Raw genomic sequence first — 26797 nt, forward strand, 5'->3', positions numbered from 1 at the left:
CAGTGTAGTGTCTACAATAGAATTCTGGAGCCAAAGGTACGATGTAAGAGGAGTTATACAAAAAGACGGTTCTCCAGGTAAAAGGTTGGGGAGACCTTCCCACCCCACACCTTTGGGAATTCTGACCAACAGCATATCAGCAGCTCTGGGGAATCAGTAATAGAGAAATAGGTTTCACTTTAAAAAGTCACTTGTCTATACACTCGTTCTGGGAAATGCTGCTGTGGTAAGATTTTGACCCAATCAGTCATTTACGTCTCAGTGTGGATTAATTTCTGGATGCAGGCGCTGAGGGAGGGGCTGTTCTGACCGAGTAGGAGGACAGGCAGGTCATTTTGGAGCATAGGACACTTGGGTCTTAGCCTGCCCTCCATACAGCAAGACAGCATGGGGGACAAGAGCCAGGGGGACAAAGGATTTAGAGGACAATGTGAGAGGCTGCCAAGGAGAAGAGAAACTACTAAACAGCACTTGGCCTAGTGTGGCCCTGGGCCAGGAGAGGACAAGCCTCTTGTCCTCCTCTCCTGTCTTGTCCCCGTGACTCACAGTGCGTTCAGCAACACGCACGTGCAGTGGGCTGGCTGGGGACCCTCCACTGCCTGTTAGAACTTGCCCAACAGGTGAATGGCATCCACGTTTCTAGGGACCAACGTATAAGCAATCTTTAGCAGCACAGTTTCTTGTGTCAGTAAGTGTCTCTATTTGAGGTAGCACTGAAGATCTGTCTCCGCTGACTTTGAGGTCACGGTTGGGGGAATGGACATGATGAAGATATTCCAGGCTAGGTGCTGGGAGAAGGTGGAAGTCACGGGGGTGGTGGAGGAAGAGGAGCCCATGCTCCAGGCCTGTTTTAAGGGCTCTGCCCGAAGTGCAGGATTCGTGCACCATGGCTCAACCCTGTCCCCACTGGAGGAATCTGCAGGCACCCACAGACCAACGCCAAGGAGGAGCCAGCCGAGCAGCGTGAGCTCCAAGTTCTGTGAGTACCATCTTCCCTTCCAGAGGAACTTCACTGTTGTCCCAAAAGAGTTTTGAGTCTGGACCCAACAATTCTATCAGCACATTGGTAACAGTTTGGGTGAGGATGCCTTTGGCTCAAGAGGACTCGCGAAAAATATTTGCTTCTCTTGCAATTATTTCTAAGTTTAGGAAAAGTTAGGAAATAAGGCAGCTGATGGCTGGTGATGCCAAAAATGCAGAAAGCAGCACTGCCTCCCTCTGCTGCAGTCCTTGTGCTGTGTCCTGTGGGGGAGGTCACGTGTGGACAGGGCTCACCGCTGCAGCTTCCGGGGCTGAGTCCTCAGTTTCCACCGCGAGGTACCATTTGGGGTGTGGACACTGCTTTACAGAATCCAAAGACACGCACAAGATACATAGAATTTCACCGAGTCATTGCTGGCTCTTTGCCGGGCACGGAAGCCTCAGCACTGAGCATGTTGTTAACTCTTCATGAGGCTTAACATCTAATGCACTGGAATCCTGGCTCCACTGGCACAAATCTCTCTCAATCTCGAGTTATTCTCACCTTTACGTTACCCAGACCAGTCCCCTTACACCAAACCAACCTCTTTGTCCAGCCAGATCGCATCTGTGCCAGTGAGAGTGTAGCGGGTGCCAAGAATGAGCAGCATTAGAGCTTGATCAAAGCCCAACGCACAAAGCTCCCTCCCGTTCCACCTGCACCCCCGCCCGGTTTCTGTGTCACTCTGCGCTTCACTCAGCCTTCTCTGCACCACGTGGCCTGATCTTCCAGGCCAGCTGTGTCCCTGCTCCAGGGCACTGAGCAGCTTGCAGAAGAATAGAGGCTTATCCAGAACCTTCTGGCCTCACCGCCCACCTGTAGCACGCAGCACAGTGCTTCGTACTTCTGCTTTATGTGCCCTTTGTCTTAGTCTCCTTGGGCTTCCGTGACGAAACACCACAGACTGAGGTGGCACACATAACAGAAACTGATTTCTCATAGTTCTGGAGGCTGAAAGTCCAAAGACCAGGGTGCCAGCATGGTCACTTCCTGGAGAAGACTCTCTCCCTGGCTTGCAGTGGCCTCCTTCTTCCTGGGTCCTCGCGTGGCCTTTCCTTGGTGTGTGCCCATGGCGAGAGAATGCCCTTCCCTTCCTCTTCCTACAAGGACACCGATTCCATTGCGAGCGCCTCGCTCTCAAGACATCATCTAAACCCGATTACTTCCCAAAGGTCTCATCTCCAAATACCATCACACTGAGGGTTCAACACATGGATCTGGGGGGACACAGTCTAGTACCCGGCACCCTTCCTTCCCCAGGACAGAATTTAACACCAACACTTGGTTCAGAGCTTGGCACTCACGAGACCCCAAGAGATAAATGGACAAATAAATAAAAATGACCTAATGTAACACCTCAAGTCTGTCCCCTGCTGGCAGAGTTGGGTCAGGCCCCCCCTGCTCCTGAATGCTGAGGCGGCCCCAGGGAGCCTGGCAGCGCAGAGTGACGCAGTGGGGCTCTTTTCCAGGCTCCTTAGAAAACCCCCCCGAGCACGGGATGAACGATACATTGTGAGATACAATCTCATTCTCTTTCTTTTCTTAAAAATGTCTTTTTGATTTGTAACTTCATTACTTTGAGCAAATTTAGAATATAGATAAGCAAAAATCTAAAAAAATAATAAAAATAAAGGCCACACATCATCCCTGAGAGATGACACTACTTTGACTAGGCTATTTCAGACCCTTCTCTAAGCGTGCGTGTGTGTGTGCTCACACGGTGTATATTGCTTGTGATCTGCCGATTCCCACTGAGTTGTACATCTTGGGAATAATTGAATTGCTTTAGTAGCCTTTTCAGCATCATTTCAAAAGGCCACTTGGCACGTGGTCTTTGTTGCTGCAGGGAGAGGGCTGCTCACAAGGGAGAGGCTTTGCTGCCCCTGGGGGGCTGACCGTGTGACCGGGGCCCTGGGAGACCCCAGTGGCAGGAGTGATGGGCAGGAAGGGGTGGTGAGCTGCGCCAGCTGCCTTCTGCTGCGAGAGAGCTGCAGAGGCAGCCCGGACCCGCAGAGCCGCCCCAGGACTCCGTACCCCGGAACGAGCCCCTCTTGGGAGCAGGGAGGCTGGCGCTCTGCAGCCATGAGGGATCTGCGCTCAGAGCAGCCGTGTGGCCCCGGTGTAGGAAGGTCAGGTCCTCTCTTCCTCCCCCTCCCGGCACTGGGGGTGTCAGTGCTGCTGCCTGAGGAAGAAGCAAGCTCTGGGTGGGGGGGGTGGGGACAGAGAGACAGACTGTTTCTCTTTGTCACTCTGTCTGAACCCCCTGAAAGCCTGTGTCTAGGCTGCAGGCAGTCAGAGCCATGTGTCTGGGGAATCAGTTCTGCCCGGGCTCTGGTGAAACACAGAGTGGGTGATGGGGAGACGGGGTGCTCAGGACACACTGAAAGGTCCAGGGACAGTTTCCTGCCACTGATACGAGTCTCTGCCACTTTCAGGTCCACAGATGCACCAAAAAAATGCAGAAACACCCACACTTGAGAGAGTGGAAGGGACAGTGGGGTCCGATACGGCAGCCACCAGTCACGTGGCCACTGAGCGCTTGCAGTGTGGCTAGTGCGGATGAGGAACTGAATTTTTAATTGAATTTAATTCCAATTAGGTTAAAAACTGAAGCCAAATAAACTGCTTTTCTCTGTTAATCACACCTTTATTGTTTTGGTAGGCCTACATTTCACTTGAATCATTGAAAATCCAAATTGAGATAAGCTCTAAGAGCAAATACACAACAGACTTCAAAGACAGTATTAAGACGATGTAAAATCATTTAGTAATATTTTTACACTTTGCATGTGGAAGTCTACTGGGTTACATAAATACGTTTTTGCATGTTAAAGCTGTTCTTTTTAAATTAAAATGTATTATTAAAATTAGTTTTACCTGCTTCTTTCTACTTATTTTAATGTGACTACTAGAAAATTCAGAATTACATCTGCGGCTCAGTGCCAGCTTAGAGAAAGATGATGACGGGAACTCCTAGAGAGGCGGTGGGGACCTAGGGCACTTAGCTTACAACCGACCACGTGTGGTGGTGGTGGTGACCAATGGCATGGGTTCCCGCTGAGAGACACCAGCTTCGAGGATCCTCTAAGACCACCACGCAGAGATCTCGAAGAGGCAACGGGCTGTGGGGTCTGCAGTTCACAGGAGAGGTGAGGCTGGAGATACGAAGCTGAGGGTTGTTGGGGGACATAGTGGTCGGTGTCACAGGAGGTAAAAGACTTCACCAAAGACAATGGGTGAAAGCGGGAAAGGCATTTATCGGGTACACTGTCACAGACAGGAGCGGCCGCACAGGCAAGAGCTGCCTGCGTGAGCACCGGGGGTGAGCGGGCAGGGTCTGCCAGTGAGGGAGGGGCTGTGAGCACAGAGGGACAGGGGAAGAGATTTCTGATTGACTGTAAGCGAGGTAAGAGAGTTAGGGTCCACGAAGAGACGGTGACTCGTGGTGGCCAGTGCAGGGTTTTCATTCTCTCATTTTGTTCTTGCATTATGATAGGTCTCAGTCCAGTATCTATTTTGGTGCTAAAACTGCTCAATCTCAGGTGGTGGAAGTCCCTGCAGATTGGCTCACGTGTTCCTCTGACTCCACTCCAGGCGTCCTTGGGGTAATGAGATGCCCCGTGCTCCTCCTCCATGCCCTGCCCTAGACGTGTTAAAATCTATTTTCTGCTGGCCCAGAGTGACTCATGTGCCATTCCACAGCCTCCCCTGGTACTGCCTGTTCCTTGGGTGTATCCGGGCCTTTCCCCTCATTAACAGTTGTGGTCATTCGAGTCTGGTCTTCATCACCTCTTCACTTGGCATGACACCCTCAGAGTTTTACTCTGTGAGTTTACGTAGCCCCAGAAGGAAAGGGGGAGAAAGCAGGACACTCTGGAGGCTCAGGTTGGCCCTTGGAAGAGTCCAGTTTTGATTCAGGCACTCACTTCCCCTCTCTTCTCCAAACACTGCTTCCCTTGGCCAGAGGGGACACCGGAGCTGAGGCAGGGTCTGGAATGGGCATTTTGACATCTGACATCCAAAGAACAAATTCGCATTATTCACTTCTGACTCTTCCTCCATTTCTGTGTGTCAGAGATAAGGTGAGACTCGGGGACAGGGAGGAGGAGTGGAGTGAAGCTCTGAGCTGGAGGCGAGGCCCAGGGCAGGAGTGGGGCTCAGGTTGGGTGAGGCTCAGGGATGTGGGCCATCAGGAAGGATGGGGAAGACAAGGGAGCGTGGGGCAGGTTGAAACTCAAGGGTGGAGTGAAATTACCTATTGTCCATATTCTAGCTGGAAGTTCAGGTGAATAAGCTGAAAGGCCAGTGCTTTGCTTTTTATGCTGAAGTGGCTGTAAAACCACTTTGTTCTGAGATTCCTCAGGACTCCGACTGCATCCTCTGTCATTTACATATCAAAATACCACATCTCCAAATGGCACCAGAATCATGGCCCCAGTTCAGTATAACTGGGGAGCCACGACAGGCCCACAGAGGGAGGGATGGCAGGCTTGGGGTCAGGCAGAGGATGTGGGGCGATGGCCCCTGCAAGGCCAGCAGCCAGGACTGGGACGTCCCAGTGATGACTCACCACAGGGCCAGGTCACTGGTGAGAACTGAAGTAGGGACATGGACGATGCCACCAGACCATCTAGGAAGTAAATGGCCCCAGACTGATAAGTGCCTTTCTCCCTCCCTCCCACTGCTCACCCAACTTTGGAGGGACGCCCAGAACTTGTCCTGGCACCACGGATCAAGTTGACTAGATTATGGAGTCAGAAGAAGCCAGTGGGTTTTTTTTTATACAACAAATGTTCATTAAATTTCAGCGTTAGCTTTGAAGGTCATCTCACTTGAAAAGGCAGTTGGTGACACATCCCATCTCATGACAAGGAAGGCAGTCCTCACCAATTCTAAGACAGCTCAGCTTTAACACTGTTCTGATGGTCAAGCACTCAAAGTATAGATGAAATGTGTTTACTCTGTGGTATCTGGCACATAGCGGGAACTCAGTAAAGGTCTGTGTAATAAACAAATGAATGGATGATAGGGTCTTTTTTTTTTTTTTAGTAGAATCAGGAGCTGGAGATACTCCTCTGGGTATAAGTGGCAGGAAACTGTCCCTGGACCTTTCAGTTTGTCCTGAGCACCCCGTCTCCCCATCACCCACTCTGTATTTCACCAGAGCCCGGGCAGAACTGATTCCCCAGACACATGGCTCTGACTGCCTGCAGCCTAGACACAGGCTTTCAGGGGGTTCAGACAGAGTGACAAAGAGAAACAGTCTGTCTCTCTGTCCCCACCCCACCCAGAGCTTGCTTCTTCCTCAGGCAGCAGCACTGACACCCCCAGTGCCGGGAAGGGGAGGAAGAGAGAGACCTGACCTTCCTACACCGGGGCCACACGGCTGCTCTGAGCGCAGATCCCTCATGGCTGCAGAGCGCCAGCCTCCCTGCTCCCAAGAGGGGCTCGTTCCAGGGTACGGAGTCCTGGGGCGGCTCCGCGGTTCCAGGCTGCCTCTGCAGCTCTCTCGCAGCAGAAGGCAGCTGGCGCAGCTCACCACCCCTTCCTGCCCATCACTCCTGCCACTGGGGTCTCCCAGGGCCCCGGTCACACGGTTAGCCCCCCAGGGGCAGCAAAGCCTCTCCCTTGTGAGCAGCCCTCTCCCTGCAGCAACAAAGACCACGTGCCAAGTGGCCTTTTGAAATGATGCTGAAAAGGCTACTAAAGCAATTCAATTATTCCCAAGATGTACAACTCAGTGGGAATCGGCAGATCACAAGCAATATACACCTTGTGAGCACACACACATGCACGCTTAGAGAAGGGTCTGAAATAGCCTAGTCAAAGTAGTGTCATCTCTCAGGGATGATGTGTGGCCTTTATTTTTATTATTTTTTTAGATTTTTGCTTATCTATATTCTAAATTTGCTCAAAGTAATGAAGTTACAAATCAAAAAGACATTTTTAAGAAAAGAAAGAAAATGAGATTGTTTCTCACAAAGTATTGTTCATCCAGTGCTCGGAGGGGTTTTCTAAGGAGCCTGGAAAAGAGCCCCAATGCATCACTCTGTGCTGCCAGGCTCTCTGGGCCCACCCCAGTATTCAGGAGCAGAGGGGGCTTGACCCGACTCTGCCGGCAGGGGACAGACTTGAGGTGTTATATTAGGTCATTTTTATTTATTCGTCCATTTATCTCTTGGGGTCTCGTGAGTGCCAAGCTCTGAACCAAGTGTTGGTGTTAAATTCTGTCCTGGGGAAGAGAAGTATGCTGGGTACTGGACTATGTCACCCCAGATCCATGTGTTAAACCTTCAGTGTGATGGTATCTGGAAATGGGACTTTTGTGTTTCCATACAAATTTAAGAATTATTTCTTCTAGTTCTGTGAAAAGTGCCATTGGTGTTTGTTAGGGATTGCCCAAATATTCTTGATGGAAGAGAAAGAAGACCCCTTCAAGTTAGAGTATTGGTCCTAGACGACAGCGCTCCTGAAGCAGCAAAAGCTTAGACACGAGCGCCACCTAGAGGATCCCTTGTGTACTGGGGGAATGCTGGGAGGCAGGTAGCAGGGGCGAGGGAGCAGGGGGTTAAATGTACACCTCCGTCTTTACTAGTTCCGTTCCATTTCCGAGATTCCTAATGGTTCTAATCCTTACTTTTCCCATTTGTAAAATGAGGATAATAATCTCTACAGCAGATGGCTGCAGTCAAGTTTAACGCAAAATGCTTATAAAACCCTGCAAGCTGTTAAATTCTCGATTAATGAACAGTAGCGATTAAGAGATGCACGGACAGTGTTCAGCACAGCCAGCCTCAAGCCTTGAACCCAATCAGGAAACCTGTACTAAACAAATCCTTTTATCCAGTCTCATGAATTTCTGGCTTCAAGTGCAAAATACATACTCTTTACCAAAAGGTGAAGAATTCCAGCTACATCATCTCTTGTCATCTTTGAATCTATGTGTCTACCTCAAAATTCTTCATATATTTTCAGCACATTGTCATAAACGACATGCTTCATCTTAAACCTTTAAGTACAGGGTTTTCCAGGACGGCAGGGGTATGACCAGAGGAAGGTTTCATTGCAGGGTTCTCCGTGGGTGCAGCAGCCAAATGCTATGTGCCTGTGCTGCCATCTTGTGGTCTGTTGAGGAACAAGTCTCTGGTGTGTCCTGGAGCTGTCAACTGACTTGTGGTCTAACCTTTCTGAGGATTACACACTGCGTGTTACATATGTTATGTAATATTACATAAACACCCATAAATTCACACAAAATATTGTGTTCCACAAAGTGGGTCACTTTGCCCACGAAGTTTTTCACAGGTTGTTCTAAATGTAGAACAGATGACAAGGCACATTCCTGCCAAAGAAGGAAAAACACACGCCCCTCCCCAGTCCTAGGAAGCTGCCCTTTTGGGTCCAAGTTTCCTAAGGGCTTTGGACTGAGGCAGAGCTGGGAACCCTAGGGCCTTAGAGATGCAGTTCAATGTTTATCAAGTATAGACTGGACTATTCAGTCCCGCCTGCGTGTCATCACTGTTCTCTCAACACGAACCCTAACTCGCCCGAATCATGTGCCCATTCTCTGGAAAATCACAAACAGTCCAAGTCTAAACTTCTGAGGCATCTGCCTTAAAACTCCTCTCGACGTTCACCCACTGAAAGTCATCTGGATTGTGCCCAAGCTGGAGAGATTACGAGTAAAGCTACTATCAACATCTGCGTATAAGTTTTCGTGCGAACATACGTTCTCCATTCTTTTGGGTGCTGCAGCTTTGTAGGACCGTCGGAGGTGAGGGAGCATGACACCTCCAGCTTTGCTCTTTTTTCTCAAGATTGCTTTGGATATTCGAGGTCTTTTGTGGCTCCACAAAAATTTTAGGTTTATTTATTCTAGTTCTGTGGAAAATGTCATGGGTATTTTGACAGGGATTGCATTAAATCTGTAGATTGCTTTGGGTAGTATGCCCATTTTAACAATACTAATTCCTCCAATCCATGAACATGGGATATCTTTCCATTTCTTTGTTTTCATCTTCAGTGACCTTCATCAGTGTTTTATAGTTTTCAGAGTATAGGGCACCTCCTGGGTTAAGTTTATTCGAAGGTATTTTATTTTTTTGATGTGATTTTTAAAGAGAGATTGTTTTCTTGCTTTTCTCTTCTGAGTCTTCTTCCTTTTTGATCCATGGATTATTTAGAATGTGTGGTTCAGTTTCCAAGCGCTTTGGAGATTTTCTTGTTGTCTGTTACGGATTTCTAGTTTGATTGCTGGGCAAACGGCCTTTTATTTCCTTCTGTGCCCTCCTGGCCAATCCTAGCTCCCCTCCTGGTGTGTGGGTAAGTGTTACAAAGGGACCCGCATGACGTCACTGCCCCTTCCCCAGTTACTTTATTCTGGGAGTCGCCTCTCAACCTGGCCCAGCCCAACCCTAGTCTCAGGGACCCATCCCGCAACGACTCTTCCCTCTTTCTGGTTCCTACTTCCATCTGACCCCATCCCACCACCATCTGCCCAGAGTGAAGTTGATCACATATCCCAAACTCGCTCAAGAGAAAAAAATAACTGAGTTGAAGAGAGTAAGACATTGCCACAGGTTGATAGCTCAGATGTGCAGACGCAATGAGCAGGAACTCAGAGAAATGGAGCCTCCAGGTGAGAGCCAGGCACTGGGGGGACTCAGACAAGAAAAGGTGAGACGCTGAAGCCTGGGGCTCTGGACCTGGGGATCAGTGTGGCAGCAACAGGGCAAACAGGAAACCAGGGCCTCAGCAGCTTTGGGGAACATGGGTAACGTTTGGCTGAGGGAGCCCAGATATTCCTGAATCCTTGGTGGCCAGCACTAGGACCAGCCTGAGGAAGATACACTGTGACAGGTAGGGGGCGCTCTGTCTTTAGAAGACAGTGGTGCTTGTGGCGTTGTCCTGGAAGGGACTGGGCAGGTAGGAGGTGGATGGTCCTCTGTATGAACAGAGGCCTGGGACCCCTCCTGCAGGAAACACCGTCTGTGAGTCTTTCCTGGCCAGGAAAGAGGCTCCTTTCTATTACTGCCTATTTTTAAAATCAAACTTATTCATTCATATAGATTGAAGAAATAACTTCTAAGGGGTTTTATTTCAGGAGATAGCCACCTCCTTTCCTGGCTTGTCCCCTTAGAAAACCATTTTCTTCTATCTGAGCTGAGCTACAGTGACCTTCTCTCATAGCCCCCCACCCACCCCAGCCCCGCCAGCTCGTTCCTGATACCCCACTGTCACCCTTCTGCCTTGGGAACAGCTAGATCTCACAATTGCTGCCTTGCAATTTGTTGCAACATTTTGGGTCACAGTTGTCTTTGACCTAAAGCCGCGTTTTTCTGGTGAGTGTTTTCAGGAAGCCTTGTTTTCTTTCCTTTCTGATTCTTCTGTTTATAGTTGGGTTTTTTTTTTTAACTTCTCTCCAGCTCTTTCTTACTTATTTTTGAATAAGGTACATTTTTCCCCAAGTCAGTTTTTAGCAGGAAGTTCATCCAGAGGAGGATTGAATGCTGTGGCCCAGGGCCTCATGAATTATCATTAGAAGCCAAGGTTTTTGTGCGTGGGTGTTTTTCTCCATCTTAAGAAACGAAATGAGGGGTGAGGGTATAGCTCAAGAGGTAGAGCACATGCTTAGCATGCATGAGGTCCTGGGTCAATCCCCGGTACCTCCTCTAAAAAGAAGTAAATAAATAGACCTAATTACCTCCCCCTACAAACAGAAAAAAATGAATTTTAAAAAAGAAATGCAGGAGTCAACACGAAAGAACAAACTGCATTTGTGAGGAGACCTGATCACAGAACCTTCCCCAGGGTAGCGCTCCCTTAGCTCCAGAAACAGACCCCTGCGTGGATTCTGCAGGCCCCGGGCACCCACCCCAAGTCCCATGTGCAGAAACCACTATCTGGAATTTGATGGTTCTCGATCCATTGCTTTTCTTTGCAGTTTGATGGCAGTTCTTTGCATTGGTCTTCTGACTCGTTCGGCTGCTCTGTACCACGTGCCTGGCTTTCTTGCATCTGGTAGCGTAGAGCAGTGGTTCGCACATCTTTGCGTCTGTGAAGAATTCCAGTGTAACATCTCTACCACAAGTTATTTCTCCACTCTTCTGTTAATGTACGCTTGGGTTGTTTTTACTTTTACTTCTTTGAATAAGACTTACCTATCCCCTGGGACGCACGCGCGCGCGCGCGCACACACACACACACACACTTTTATCTAGTAGTGGCATTGCAGTGTCAAAGTTATACTTCAACTTCATTGCTTAAAGCCATACTCTTTTCCAAAGTGGCTGCACCAGACCCAGTATAAACGAGTTCTTCCTATTCCACTTCCTGGCAAATACATTAATTTGTGTGTTAATATTAACCCTTTGCTTTTCACCCAGCGGACAGAAAATGGTAAGGCTGTTCACAAGAATAAGCCTCCTCTTCCTCCTCCATCAAAAGGTTTTTCAGTCATAGCAATTGTCACCACCCAGTATCACTCTCTACATCTATTTATTGCTGTTTTCCCCTCCTCTTTTTTTTTTAACTTTAAAAAAAATCTTTTTTGTAGGGGGGAGTAGTTAGGTTTATTTATTGATCTTAATGGATGCACTGGGGATTGAACTCAGGACCTCAGGCGTGCTAAGATGTGCTCTACCACTGAGCTCAACCCTCCCTCCTCCCCTCCTCTTAAAAATGTAAGTTCCAGGAGACAGAGATTTCACTTGCCTTTCCAAAACTCTTCTTTGAGGTCTAGAGCAGTCTAAGACACAGATTAGTTACTCAATAAATACTTGTTAAATGATGGAATGAATAAAAACATGAAATAAACCAGGATTACTAAGGAAAAAGCACTAAAAATACCTACAACCTTAAAATTACACAGACACTTGTGAAGAGACCCAGCATCCAAAACGAATCTGCATACTAACTACTGTATATAAAGTAGATAAACAGCAAGTTCATGCTGTACAGCACAGGGGACTCTATTCAATACCTGACAGTAACTTACGGTGAAAAAGAATATGAAAACGAACATACGCATGTTCATGTATGACTGAAGCATTATGCTGCACACCAGAAATTGACACAACATTGTACACTGACTGTACTTCAATAAAAATATGTATAGACAAGAATGAATCTGCAGAATTACCTGGAAAGCGTTCCATTTCCCTCTTCCTCGTATGGGTTAAGTTCTCTGTTTAGAACTCCTTTTTGGCCACGGATTGATCGTGTTTGGTCATTTGACTTTTTCCATCCCTCTCTACCCACTTTTCAGTCCCACTGCCATTCACAGGCAAATTTCTTGAGATGACAACAACAAGTTTTGGACAATTTTAGCCCAATCCTACCTGATCTCAGAGCCCACCAGTCCTTCCCAGTCCTTCTCCCGTGGTTGCCAGGTCTCCCATCCTCATCTGACCCTTCACATCTGGACACGGCCAGCCCCTCTTTCCTTCCTGACCCACTCTTTGCCGTGGGCCTCAGGGGCACCACAGTCCCACAGCTCTAGCGCAACACAGTAGTTTCCCCATTGGATTTTGTTCCCTCACTGTCTTTGTTTGGGATCCTAGAGGCAGAGCCTGGGTGCAGGACTTAGAAGCACGTGACTCTTTGGGGGCTGCTCCCAGGAGAAACTGAAAGGGAGCGAGCAAGGGGTTTTGCCTGCTGGTGCATGCAGTGAAATCTAGCTTCCACCTGATTCTGGGAGGCTGTGGACTGTGAATTGCACTGCAGAGTCTGTCCTGTCTTGAAACAAGGGACTGGCTCTTGTCCCTCTCACCCTAGGCAGGCATTTGTCCCAGGCCTTGGGGGAAGGTGGCAGGCACAACGCCCAGCTCGGGCAGCAAGGAGGATTCAAGGATGGACCTCCAGAGGACGTAGGAGGGGTGATCCACTAAGTCAAGAGCCCTCAGCCCCTGGGGTTGGACACGCCAACCAAAACCGATAAGCCAGGTTCCAGGGGTTCTTGGCGGGCACAGCTGACTCTCCCTTGTAGGAATAACCCCAGATCAGCCCTGGGTTTTCTCCTTTTCTGCCCATCGAGCATGTCCCTGCCATGGCTTCAGTTGCCATCTCTACACTGTCCACTCCCCAGCACACACCCCTACGTACGCCTTTCCTCTGAGCTCCAGACCTGATCGCTGGACTGCTCCTGACCATCTCCTCTTGGTTTATTGGGCATATCAAACTCAACCTCTCAGATATCTGATGTACAGATATTCCTTGGCCCTTCTGACGTCTGGGAGTGGGCTCAGCGGGCCCTGCTTGGGACTGCATCTCAGGGCTGAGCAGTGCCCGGCCTGGTAGGCACTGAGCACATATGTGTACAGGGGGTGGTGGGGGAGGATGAATAAACCAAGGAGCTGAAAGGATGGGGAGGGAAGGCCAGGGGAGGGGAGAGCAGTGAGTGGGCCTTCCAGAAGGCTCAAGGAAGTCACTGCGGGAAACGCAGTAAATCCACTGAAAAGCTCCCTTAGATTTGAGTGGGGTCTCTGGGATAAGAGATGGGGCAGCTCTAAGGGGCTTAGGAAAGAACTGGAGCTTGAGATTTGGGATTGGAAGGTTGTTGATAAGGAAGCAGGGGACTGAGGAAGACACATGGGGGGACTGATGGAGGAACCCTCGCTTTGGTTCAAGGAACCAGCCTGGGATTCTTGAGGGCCTTGGGCCTGAACCGAGGTGGGAATTCTCCACCCTCCTGGGTGTCACTGACCCACAGCCAAGAGAGACCGTCTTCCTCACGGCAGTGCCCCCGGGCGCAGGGACCGCCCTGGAGGGATTGCTGAGCAAAGGGTGCTGACAGCCCTTCAGACTTCATCTGCACCACCCTCCCCGCTGGGTCTCCAGCCTGCCTGACTTTGAACTGGATCAGAAACAAAAGCTTTCCTGAGTCGCCACCTGCTGGACTTCGGACTGGAAATGCACCGTCAGCTCTCGGCTTTCAAACTGGAACTGGAAGGTTGGCTCTCCTGGTTTTGAGCCTGCCGGCCCAGACTGTGTGTGTGTGTGTGTGTGTATATATATATATATATATATGTGTGTGTGTGTGTGTGTGTGTGTGTGTGTATATCTCCTATTCTATATTTTTCTGCTGAACGCTGACTAATACAGCCCTCCAGACTGATCTACAGTTCCAACACAATACCCATCAAAACTCCAGCTGGATTCTTTACAGAAGTTGTCAAGCTGATCCTAATATTCATGCAAAAATTCAAGGGACTCAGAATAGTTAAAACAGTCTTGGGGGAGAAGACAAAGTTGGAAGATTCACACTTCCTGATTTCAAAACTTACTATAAAGCTGCAGTAATCAAAACAATGTGGCCTTAACATTAAGGATAGACGTATAGATCAATGGAATAGAACTGAGAGTCCAGAAATAAACCTTTATATTTACAGTGAATTGCTTTTTGAGAAAGATGACAAAACAATTGAATAGGGAATGAATAATCTTTTCAACAGAATGGTGCTGAGACAACCAGATAGCCACAGGCAAAATATAAAGTTGGACCCCTATCTTGTACATACACAGGAATTAATTCAAAATGGATCAAAGACTTAACTGTGACAGCTAAACTATGAAACTTTTAGGAGAAGACATAAGAGGAAATCTTTGTGAACTTGGATTAGGCCATGATTTTCGCTATGGAGAACAGCATGAAGATTCCTTAAGAAACTAAAAGTAGACTTACCATATGATCCAGCAATCCCACTCTTGGGCATATATCTGGAAAAAACTCTAATTTGAAAAGATATATGCACCCCAATATTCATAGCAGCACTATTTACAATAGCCAAGACTTGGAAGCAATCTAAATGTCCATCAACAGATGACTGGATAAAGAAAATGTGGTATATTCATACAATGGAATACTACTCAGCCATAAAAAAAGAATGTTGTAATGCCATTTGCAGCAATATGGATGGACCTGGAGACTGTCAAAGTGGAGTAAGCTATACAGAAAAAGAATTATATCATATTACTTATGTGTGGAATCTAAAAAAAAATGGCACAAACGAATGTATTTGCAAAATAGAAGGAGACTCACAGACACAGAAAACAAACAGGGTTACTGGGGATGGGGGTGGGGAGAGGGGGAAGGAGGGATAAATTGGAACTTTGGGATTGGCAGATACAAACTACGATGTGCAGGCTAAACAACAAAGTTCTGCTGTATACTACGGGGAGCTACATTCAATGGTTTGCAGTAACCTGTAATGAAAAAGAATATGAAAAAGAACTTGTAGATATGCATGTATAACTGAATTGCTATGCTGTACACCAGAAACCAGCACAACATTGTGAATCAACTACACTTTAATAAAGAAAAACGGAAAGGGGACCATTTGGTGGTTCCTCCAAAGGTTGAACATGCAGTTACACTTAGACCCAGAAATTCCAACTCAAAGTATATACTCAAGAGAAACGAAAACCTATCTCCACACATAAAATTTACACAAATGCTCATAGCAGCTTGATTCATAATAGACAAAGGGTAGAAACAGTCCAAGGTCCCATCCATTTATTTATGGATACATAAAATGTGATTTATACTTAAAATGGAATATTTTTGAGCAAGAAAGGAATGAAGTTCTGATACATGATTCAAGAACAAAATTTGAAAACATACTAAATGAAAGAAAACAGTCACAAGAGATCACATATTGTGTGATTCCATTTAAAAGACATGTCCAGACTGGCAAACGTGTAGAGACAGCAGATCACCTAGACACTAGCTGTTTAGGACGGAGGGTGTCTTGGAGGGTAGAGACAACTGTGAAGGGGTACAGAGTTTCTCTTCTGGGTGATAAAAGTTTTCTAAAATTAGACTCCGATGATGGACGCACAGCTCTGTGAATGTACTGAAAACTGGTGAACATTTTAAATGGATGAATTCTATGGTATGTGAATTATATCTCAATAATTCTGTAAAAATAGAAAAAAGAGAAAAGACAGAAAAGTGACCCAAAGAGGCTGTGGATGAACCCCCAGGCATTCCCCATCCAGGCGGCCCCCACCTCCTGTCTGATGCCCACCTGTCAGCTCCTCTTGGATCCGAGGTTCCCTCCGTCTGATGGGCAGCTGGTGACACTGACAGATAGCTGGCCATCCAGTTGGTCACATGGGCCCCACTGGTCGGCCAATCAGGATCATCCAGCAGTTGGCTCCTTGAAGACAGAATCAGTTAAACCGACCCAGACTCTGTCAGACCCCTCAGCTGGTCAGGGATTCCTGTTGATCTGGGGTTGGCAGGTCTGTGGTCAGGGAGGTGATGGACAGTCAGCAGGGCCAGACTGAGCAGGGACAGAGTGTGATCCTGCCCCGGGCCCTGAGAAGGGCAGACGGCTGGCTGCATGTGAGCAGGCGGAGGGGCATACGGGGAGGGCAGAGTCCGCGTTGCCTGGTAAGAGCTGACAGCACTCAGCAGGGCTGGGGCAGGACGGGCGGCCCTCCCAGATCAGGCCATCTCTCGGGGGGCCGGACTCCCTCCTGAAAGCTCAGGGCAGGTCTCCTTCGGAGCAGACCTGGGACAGGCTGGGGACCTGGGAAGAGGTACAGGGAGGAGTTCTGGGCCCAGGGATTAGGGCAGGCTCCTGGGGTCTGAGCTGTTGGGTTCGAGATGGGGCTGCCTATCCTCTGGGGAAGGGCACCAACTGTGGATGATGTTGGAGATCACTTCTGAATCTCGATTTGGGTTTTACCAGATTCCTTCTGGCGGCACAGGTGAAGGTGCCATGGGAGCCGTGGCCTGAATCAGGAGGGGAGGGGCCCCTGGGCTGAGCGCAAGTTCAGCCTTCAGTGCCCCACCCTGTCATCCTCCAAACCTGCCCTTGGAGAGTGGGCTGCAGAGGTGTGAGTACACCTGGGCCACATCCCAGCTCTGTCATGACACCAAAGCCACCCTGTGCAGGTGATGTCACCTCTTCCTGCCTCTGTCCCTTATATTTAGATCCAGGAACAGCCCCTCCCTTGGGGGTCCACGAGCATTCAGGACAGCCCCTTTCTGAGCAGCCAGTCCCCATCCTCCTGCAGGGGATGCCCCAGGGAAGGGACACCCCCCTGCTGATCCCTTGGGGAACCAGGGCTAGTATGTGGCGCCCAGGAGGACACTGCCTGCCCCCTGAGAGCCCAAGTGACTGGTGGGACAGCCGATGGGCCCTCAGGCAGGTTAACCTCCTCTCCTGGCTGTCAGCCAGGTAGCCTGTTCAGTTTTGGTTTTAAGTGACCAGAGAAAGGCACACAATATAGAACACACTGTCACATTGATCCTTTCTTTCAACTGAAAGAAAAACACACACAGTTGTGGTTTTTGGTGGGAAAATGCCTCCCTCCAACTCTGGGAGCTCCAGGGAAGCAGAAAGGCCAGGTTTCAGCGTCTCTGGTTTAAGAATTAGGTCCAAAAATGTAAGAAAGGGATGAAGATGACATCTGGGCTGAGGTCAGTGTCCTAGAGGTCCCTGTCCAACCCTTGCCCCAGCCACCCAGTTGATTTGTGGTAAAGACAGGACCCGAATGAGCTTGAAATGGCTCCAGCGGTCCACACAGAGGGGAAGGGTAAGCGGTGTTGCAAGGTCAGCTCTAGGCCAGACTGCTGGGTTCCAGCTCCGGCTCCCTCGTGAAGGACACTGTAGCCTGGGGCGTTTAGTTATGTCACTTCTCTGTGCATCCATTTCCTCATCTGTAAAGTGGGAGCAATGATGGCATTTCTGCATGGGAGCGAGTCTAGGATCTGGCGTTAGTCAATGTAACGGGCTTAGAGCATGGCCTGGCCCCCAGGAAGCCGCCCACACGTCACTGTGAAGGAATTAAACAAGCCCAGAGCATCTGGCTAGCAGGGCAGAAGCATGTCGGTCAGTGGTGGTGTGGGAGCCACCCCTGGACACACGGTTATTGCCTGCTCCTCTGTGCAGAGATCGCATGTGGAACGTCTTTGGGCAGAGTGGGCGAGTGGAGGGAGCAGAGCCCCAGGCAGGATGGGCTAGGTCAGCACAGTCCTGGGACCGCAAAACTGAAGGGGCCCACAAGGGTAGTTCCCTGGGATGATCTGAAGGATCGCCTAGGCACTCAGCTAAGGAGGGGGTTTGCTGAGTAGGTACCCACAAACCACAGATGCCCCAACACGGGCATCGCTGCCAGACGCGCTGAGACACGTTCACATTCAGACAAAGCCCTGCTCTCCTCCCCGCAGCCCAAGAGCAGAACGAGGCCACTGGAGCGGCTGACACGCCGACGTCTCCCCCAGGATGAGGACGGGGGCCAGCACCCTCCCCCTCAACAGCTCTCAGCTCTTCACAGACAGGACAGGAGCACAACTCCACATCTGCTGAGGGGGCCACGGCCAGAGAGACAGCCAGACACCCCCACCACCTGGGCCGGGCTGAGAGGTTCAGAGGCAGCGATGGGACTGAAGGACCGAGTCTCCAGGCTCCACAGGTCAGGAGCATCCTGCACCCCGACCGCCCTGAGGGTCCTCAGTGGACAGGTGAGCTCTCACCTGGGCTCTGCCATGGCGCAGGTGGCAGGCCACCTCTGCCACCCAGGGGCCGAGTTTCCCTCATAAAATCCCCCATTTCTGCCATCCCAGGCTGCCATAGGAGGCACAGCCTCCCCCCACCAACCCCCCTGGGCTTGGGCCCTGCAGTTTGGAAAGCAGGAATATGGTCGATTGCTTTCCTGACCCTTCAGGGACCAGAGACAGGGATCAAAGTGAAACTTCTGTTATCCTGTTGGTTGTGATAACAGTTTTTATAAGTTTCCAATGTCCGAAAACAGGGGAGGCATTGCAAGGGTAACAGTCGGCAGGCCTCAGAGCTGAGCTGCTCTTGCTGATTCTGCTCCGGCTGGTGTTTGATGGCACTGCACGTGCCCAGTGGTCAGACAACAAGAGTGGCCGTCGGGAGGGGGGTCCCAGAGGCTGGACCCAGGTGACTCCTGCCCGGGCCAGTGGCCCTGGTCACTCTGCCCGGGCCGAGGAGGAATCACAGGGCTGGCAGTGAGATCTGCTCTCCCCGCTACCTACCCTGTCCATCTTAGCCTCCCATTTTGAATAGAAAACGAGGAACACAGGGAAAGAGCCATGGATGGAACCAACAGAGACTCGCTAGGGATGACGGAAGCCCCAGCCTCTCACTCTCTCCCTTTGCCAATTCTCAGGTGCTGAATCGGTCTGGATGCTGAGGGAGCTGCAGGTGGCTGCGTGGCTGGCTCCTTCTTCTCAGAAGGATCCTGGCGCCCATCCTGTGGCCTCAGGTTCAGGCTCCCACCCTGAGGGAGGCCATGGAGCCCAGATGCTGCCTTCTACCTGGGGCAGGACAGGACTTGGCTGTCCCTGGGGTGGTTTTGCACCTGCCGGCATCTCCTGGAAACTTCTGCACAGCGGGACTCCCCTCTGCTGCCACCTTGGCCTTAGCCCTCACATCCGCCAGGAGAGGGCCTGGACTCTGAGAGAAACCTGGAATCTGGACACGTCCCCTGCCGGTCAGGCTCAGTCCATTTCCTGCGCGTTCAGGCCTCAGCCACCACCTCCTTGTCTGAGCAGAGAGGCCCAGGGAGAGTCTGGGGGAGGTGCAGGGAGTCTGAAGAGCCAGCATTTACTGGATACGGCCCATCAGTCAGATGCCCAAGTTCAGAGGCCGGCTGGGCCACGTGCTGGCTCTTGGGCAAGTTTCATGAACCTCATGGTGCCTTCGCTCTCCTCCCAGGAGGGTGAGGGTTTAGGAACTGACTCTGCTGATGTGCTTGGCGGGGGGCGGGGGGCAGTCTCTACTGATCTCTGTGCAAAGACCCAGGGCGGCCTTCCGGGCCTTCGGGGCTCTGGTGAGGGTTGCTCCTCCGAGCTCTTTGCTGCTGGGAGAGACCTGGGGCAGGATGAGTTCTCAGAGCTTGGCTGCCATGAGGGTCAAGTGAGATCAAGGTCAAGTATTTTCTTCAACAGCCATACAGCTGGCCGTGGTTAATTCCTCCAGACTCTCCAAGTCGGAGTCCCTTTGAAGTGGCCAGTGGATCCACTTCCCAAGTGAGAATCACCAGGTTGTTGGTGTGATGTTTGGGTTAGTTTTAATTACATAAAAGATGTGACTGTATTTCATGGACGCTCCTGTTATTAGCAAGTTATAATCACCGGGAGATGACGGGAAGCCCATCTTCAAAGCCAAGTTCAATTCTAAGCCCATCTCTCTCATTAAAAGGGGAGGAGGTCATTGCAGGTGGAACATGCTGGGATGGGGGAACCTCACCAGCGTCCCGTGTTTTGTCCACACAGTGAATTTGGGTTTGAAGACCTCTCTCTGGAAGTGTTTCATAATCAGATCGTCCTGGAGGTGTTATCACAGGCTTCGGTCTTTGAAATATTTCTCTTGCTGGACCGCAACTTTTGTTGATTTCTCTGTTCCCTTCCTGTGGCCTTTTGGGGCTCAGTTGCTGATTGTTCACAGGGCCTTACAGAGCAACTATCCCCCCGTGGCTCTCCTGCCCCGAGAGCTGCTGCTCGCCACCCCCCACCCGACCATTCTTTTCTGGAGTCTCTTTATTCCAATGAGCTATGGTGGTGTTTCCAAAGCTGCCCTGCTTGTTGAACTTCCCTTTAGAATTTGATCATATTTTAATCCTTTCTTGCATTTGAACTTCTCCTCATCAGTGTTCAGTCCGTACCTTCTTTTTATGGTGAATTCTGAAAGAAAAAAAATGGCCCATGAATAGGCTCTCAGAACTCCTTGAGAAACTCTGGCGCAGTCTTAGGTCCTCAGCCTTGTGGTGTTTCACACCCTCTGCTTTGATGAACTGCGCATTCTGGCGGCTTCCAGATGCACTCTTGGGCATCGGTGTTTCTGGACTCGCTGGCACCCGTTCGGCCACCCCCTTCAACTTGCCTAAATTCTCCTCAGGTGCTTTCATTCTTCATGGTTTTTTTCCGCTAGATAATGAATGTCATTCATTTCTCTCACTGATAGCGTTAATCCCCGTGGACACTGCCTTCCTGATCAGTGATGTCATCACGGTGTTTCATCCAATGGCCCAGTTAGACATTAGCCTCCCCAGAAGAGGGTTTGTACTTGATTTTTAGGGCTTCACGCTGAGGCACTGACCTGTCACCTTCCTCAACCCCAGAGCAGTTCATCTTCCTGAAGCAGCCATTTCTTCCCTGGTTACCTGGGCATCACTACTGCACAAGACAGGAGAGTCGGATTTGAAGGCTACTGGGGGGAAAGGATCCAGAAGTATTAGAAGCTGGAGAATCATCTCTTCCTGCACAGACTACTGTCTGTCTGGTCTTGGGGCTGGCAACCATGACTACCTTGCCAACACCCAATACTCCTGCTTCACATCCCCTAGCCACTCGCTCCGCAATTCATCCTCAGAATGTCCTACAGGCTGCATGTTCTCCAACGGCCTGCTCCAGAGGGAATCATCCCCGCAACAGTCTTTCCTCCTCCCAGCTCTGGTCTGCCTCTCACTTCCATTCTGCCTGCCCATGGATCCATGCAGAGTCAGGAGATAAACCATATTTTACAAGTGAAGGAAATGATTGCTCACAGCAGTGGTCTACAGAAGATCACATTTTGAGTTAAAAGTGGGGTAGACCTTTGAAATGGGCTCCATGGGGCTGTCTTCTCTCCCAGGGTTCCCAATGTCCAAAAGTTCCAGTGAGCTGGGATGAACAGGGGACCTGGGGAAGGCTGTCTGACCCTGCCACCTAAGCCCCAGCCAGTGCCCATGGGCTGAGGTTTTCATGGTGATGGTAAACACACAGGGCTGAGGTTTCCATGGTGATGGTAAACACACCTCACCTACTGCCTCTTCCATTACTGCTATGTCGCCTCTCATCCTGTTCCACGTTGAATGTCTAGCTGTGATCCACAGAATAAAGCAGGGGTGGAGCCCTGAGGTTACAGGGCAGACCCTGGGAGGGGCAACATTGGAGTCAGAACAGGAGCTGGGGGTTCTGCGTTCTGGGGCTTCAGACCTTGGGAGCAGAGCAGCAGTGCCTAGGGGAACCAAGTGTGTACTGGAAAGCAAGAATACAGGCATACTTTGGAGAATCCTGATGTGCATGTGTCTTGGGCCCGCAGAGCTAGGACTGGCTGGAGGGAAGATGGTGCTAGAAGGTTGTCTGACAACAGGGCACTGGAGCCCCAAACACTGCTGCAGGGATAGTGCCAAGGGGACTCAAACATGGGGTAAGAGTAGAAAAAGTACTTTTTGTCATTTTCCAAAATATGGCAATTGTATGTTCACTTGATATTGAGCATCAAATAGCTCTTTGTGAAGAACTCTCTCTACTCTGCCTACTCCCAAGAGAAACCATTTTCAACAATTTGAGCTTCCCCTCCCCACCATCCCCCACCGCCCTCAAATATCACCAATTGTTTTATTTTATGCTTCTGCCCTTATATCTATTCCCTGAGCTCTTGTATTTCTACTTTTGCCTCTTGCACATAGGCATGATTGATTCATTAAGTTTTTAATCTGAAATTTTTGCCCAAGTTTTTTAACTTGCTTTGTGCACTCACTTTCTGGTGACTTTTCTTTCTCAGCCATTTGAAGCTTTTTAATTTAGTGATTTTGATTAAATCTTGCATGAATTCCTTTTTGATAACTCTATTTTCTACATCTCTTTTTAAGAATTCATGTTGGGGACAGCCCAGGTCTGTGTCCCAGGCTCTAATACATTTTCTTATAATTTAAAGATTTTGCATATAGTTATTCCTCAACTTAAATAAAATATCTATTATAAATGAGAGGTTATGTAAAATGTATACAGAGTATTAATAAAGTAAATAGCAGTATACCCATCTCTCAGCAACATTACCATTATTTCTGAGGTCTTCTGTGTGCCACAAACAATTATATCTTTTTCTTCACCCTAAGAGTAACCACTATCCTGAATTTTGTTTATTGATCACTTGCTTTTCTTTAAACAATTTTTTTTACAATTGTTTGTATGCTCAAAATTCATTAAGTAGTTTTACATGTTCTTGAAAATATTTGTAGTTCTACACCATGTGGCTGTTCTAGTTAACCATTGCTCAACTGTGTCGTTTGACTAACGGTCCCAGAATTCAGTAGTGTATGGCTATTAGCGGTTACTCCTCATTATGTCCCTAGGGGTTGGCTGGGTCTGACTGAGCCAGGTTCAGCTCGTTTGCAGCTTGGGTCCAAGCCTGCTCCACGTGGCTCCCATTCTCCTGGGACCAGTGTCTTTCTGAAGCATGCTGTTCACATGGCAAAAGGCAGGAGCAGAAGGGAGCAAGGCCAAGCACGCAGACATTTCTAGCCTTGGCTGTGTCGTGCTCACCAACAACCCAATGGCCGAGGCAAGTCATATGGCATAGACTGAAATCCAGAGATGGGGAAGTCCCGTCTGCCCACCAAACGGCCTTGGAAAAGGTCTGTAACACAACTGCAGGAAGTCACAAATAGAGGTGGTAACTCAATCGATCACAACTTGTATTGGTTGCGTAGTTTCATCTGGGAACATGGAGATGTACTTTCTTCATTTTAACTGATGGGTAGTACCCATTGTCATGATTGTATTTACGTGTCCGTGGTACTGTTCATGGACATCTGAGTTTTACGAACACAAACAAAGCTGCTGTGAGCGCTTGTGCGTGCCTCCTGGGGCAGGTGTGGGAGACTTGCTCAACATTAAACTACCACATAGCAAAATACCCCAAAACTTTGAAATAAAGCAAAAAGATGATCGTGTGGCCTTTAAATAGGATTCTAAGAGTATTTTTATTAAGCAACCTGGAGATCATCTAACTCTCTCAAGGGTGTAACTTATCAGTGATTGATTTGGTAATGAAGTTTTATAACTTAGTGCAAGGAGAGGTACACTTACAGGAAAATGATAAGTTGTGATGACTTTTGTATTTGGTAAAGATGATAACCCTGAAGGTTGCAGTTTTGTTGTCCTTTGGCACAATAACGTTTTGTATTTAGCAGTTTTTCCTCTAATTATATAAATACTGGTTTCTTATATCCTCACTAAATTGGTTTTGTCATTCTTCTGCTTCCGTCATTAAAGAATTAAATAAAACTTTGACATATGCTCATCATCTATTTGATGAGAATCATGGGGGTTTTTTTCCTACTGAAGCCTTTAATTTTGAATTTATTGTTGCTTAAGGAAACCAGCTTTGCCCATAATTCACTACTCTGGACTTAGAATACTAACTTGTATTTGGCCACTTAGGAACGAGGCCAAACTGCATTCTTCTTAGGTCCGTTCTGTTGATAAATGGTACTTAATTGATTTCTTTCATATCATGTTTGACAAGAACTCATAATTGCATTAATTATGCCCCAAAAGATAAGGGACCCATGGTCATTGAGATGGGCACCTCTGAAAAGATTTGTCTGTTTCCTGTCCCGTTCTAGCCAGATTTTTTGGAACACCCTGGGGAAAGATTGAAATTTCCCACCAATCTGAGATTGCATGTGAGTTTTAACAGCATTAACTGGGAAAACAAGATTCTGAACATGGTACCTAATAGTACAAACCTCTTTGGATAAAATCATTCATCAAACGAGCACTGTGAGTCACTGGGGTAAGCATGTGCTCTTTTATTATTATTATTATTATTATTATTATTATTATTTTATTATTATTTTATTATTTTTAAGAACTAATACCAAAGACCATCTTTCATTACAATATGTTTATGGTAATTCCATGGAAATATTAATTTCAAGACATTTCCGGGTCAAAGAACTCAGACCCTCACCCAATATAACAAATTTATACAATATTTAAAGGGTAAAAGCTCCTTTTGGTTAAGGGACACTAATTAATGACACCACAAGTACCTGTCCCAGAAAAAGTTGCCAAATCCACTTCTTGGCTCTCTCATTGGTAAGAATGTCCCCTCTGGTACTCAGCACAAGAGGAGTGGGTCTCTACACCAGATGCTGAAGCCTAGATTCAGAGTCCAAGGTGGTGCCTGGGGCTTCAAGTTCTGCTCCTGCCTCATGTAGCCTCTTTCTCAGGCTGAGGTGCCGCTGCCACCACCAGCTTTAAAACACTGCACTGATCACATTCTTTAGCACCCAAAACCGCCTAGCAGGCCAGTGTGCCTGGTCCCACACTCAGCTGTGGGTGATCACACACTGGGAACCTTTCACTACTTGCAGCCTCCGGGAGGGGAGCTGCTCCCATCTCCAATGCCCTGCAGCGGGCCTGCCGTCCTGTTCTCTGGGGCTGGCTCATTCCCAGCAGTGAGCCCCGGGAAAGGGATCCAGGCCTTCGGTGACCTCAAGCTCCCAACAGCGATGGCCCTGCTGGACGATGTACCTGATCCTTGAGCCTCGGATCAACAGTTGGACATGGGGCCACAGCGCCCACCCAGAGGCCGGGGTGGAAAAAGCCTCCCACCACCACGCAGTTATGCTTCCCAAGAACGTCATTCCAGACATTAGAAAGACTCTGGCTCTCTTACCTTCACCACCCGTGGACAGGTCTATGGACACACCACCCACTTCCGTGATGCCTACAGTGGAGGCATGAGCTTCTGGATGGGACCTCAGAGGCAAAAAGAAAGAAAGAAAGAAAGAGAGAAAAGAAAGAAAGGAAGAAAGAAAGAGAGAAAGGAAGAAAGGGAGAGAGAAAAGGGAGAGAGAAAAGGGGGGGAAAAGGACATTGCTGAATCTGTTGCAGAAAACAGTACCACGTCTCGATAATACTAATTCCATGGCATGTCAGTGCCGTGAAAGCCTGATAAGTGTTTGTAAATTCGTCATGCTGCCTGGGGTCTTGAAGCAATGTTTGAACTCTTTCCAGTGGACTGAGCATCGCTCCTGTTTTTCCTGCAAGTCCTGCTGCGGCCGTGCTATGGGTTGCAAGCTCTGGGCTACTGATACAGTTAAGGGAAGGCAAGGTGAACCCTCACAGAGACCGAACACAGGGGCCAGGGTGGTTGTCTTCTGCAGGATCCGGCCATACGAGTTTCAAAGTCCATGCCGCCTCAACTGAAGTGCTACATCCCGGGCTTTGAGTCCACGCAGCTGTTGCAGAAAGAGGACCTCCTGAAGGGCAGCTGTGGTTGCCATGTCGTGGGAAGCTGAACAGCACTGCTGCGTCTCAGCAACATCTGCATCGTGAGACAACAGGTCTCATTTTAAAGATGTTAGGATTGGCGGCCTCTTCTCATGAGCTTCTGAATTCATCTTGTCACTTACGATCTTTCTTCCTTATGAAGGATTTTTTCAAAACCCATCTCCACAGGTGCCCGGCTCCCTGTGGGAGAGCTGCCCCCCCCACCTCCCAGGTCAGGGAGCCCCGCAAGCCCCAGAGCCCGCGCCGACAATCATGTTTCTAAAACCTTGAGAATGCCTCTCTGCAGCACCTGTGCCTGACGCTGCCTCCTGGCACACTTCATTTGAGAGACAATCACTGCTTGTCATTGGGTTCCAGCAGACACTGAAAAGCTGAAAAAGTAACAGCAGCTGTTGCTACCCTGACATCCCTATTCTGAAATGGGTCAGAAATAAGAACCCCAGCAAAGTGGGTTTTGCCCACTAGTGGGCATTACTGGAAATGGCGTGTCCGGCAAAGCAAACCGGGTATTAATGGCAGCTTAATTACATGAATTACATGAATTACAGCTACATGAAGAAGCGCCCACTTATTGGCCAAACGTGGCTATCTCAGATGTGGCGTAAAGGCAAGGATCATAGCCTATGACCATAAATCTCTACAATAACCCAGAATCTCTTTTATGCCACCACTGAGCAGCCAAGATGGAGGAAGCCCCTACTTAATATTTTGGACGCTTTTAAAAATATGTA

The 26797-nt window shown here is 48.9% G+C and overlaps 1 long non-coding RNA gene and 1 pseudogene across 2 annotated transcripts; one reads left to right on the forward strand and one right to left on the reverse strand.

Annotated features, from left to right (window-relative positions):
- The first annotated feature begins 16212 nt into the window (after positions 1-16212).
- LOC140687394 (uncharacterized) lies at positions 16213-23998 on the forward strand. 2 transcript variants are annotated; one of them, XR_012061655.1, is made up of 3 exons: positions 16213-16415; positions 18201-18494; positions 19166-23998. It is a non-coding gene; the product is annotated as an uncharacterized lncRNA (long non-coding RNA). The 2 variants fall into 2 exon arrangements; XR_012061654.1 differs by having other exon boundaries at positions 18201-18445.
- A 279-nt stretch (positions 23999-24277) lies between these two features.
- LOC140687507 (mitochondrial nicotinamide adenine dinucleotide transporter SLC25A51-like) lies at positions 24278-26176 on the reverse strand (annotated as a pseudogene).
- Positions 26177-26797: the final 621 nt, after the last annotated feature.

This window comes from Vicugna pacos, chromosome 19 (assembly GCF_048564905.1).
Source record: "Vicugna pacos chromosome 19, VicPac4, whole genome shotgun sequence".
In the NCBI taxonomy this organism is placed as follows: domain Eukaryota; kingdom Metazoa; phylum Chordata; class Mammalia; order Artiodactyla; family Camelidae; genus Vicugna; species Vicugna pacos.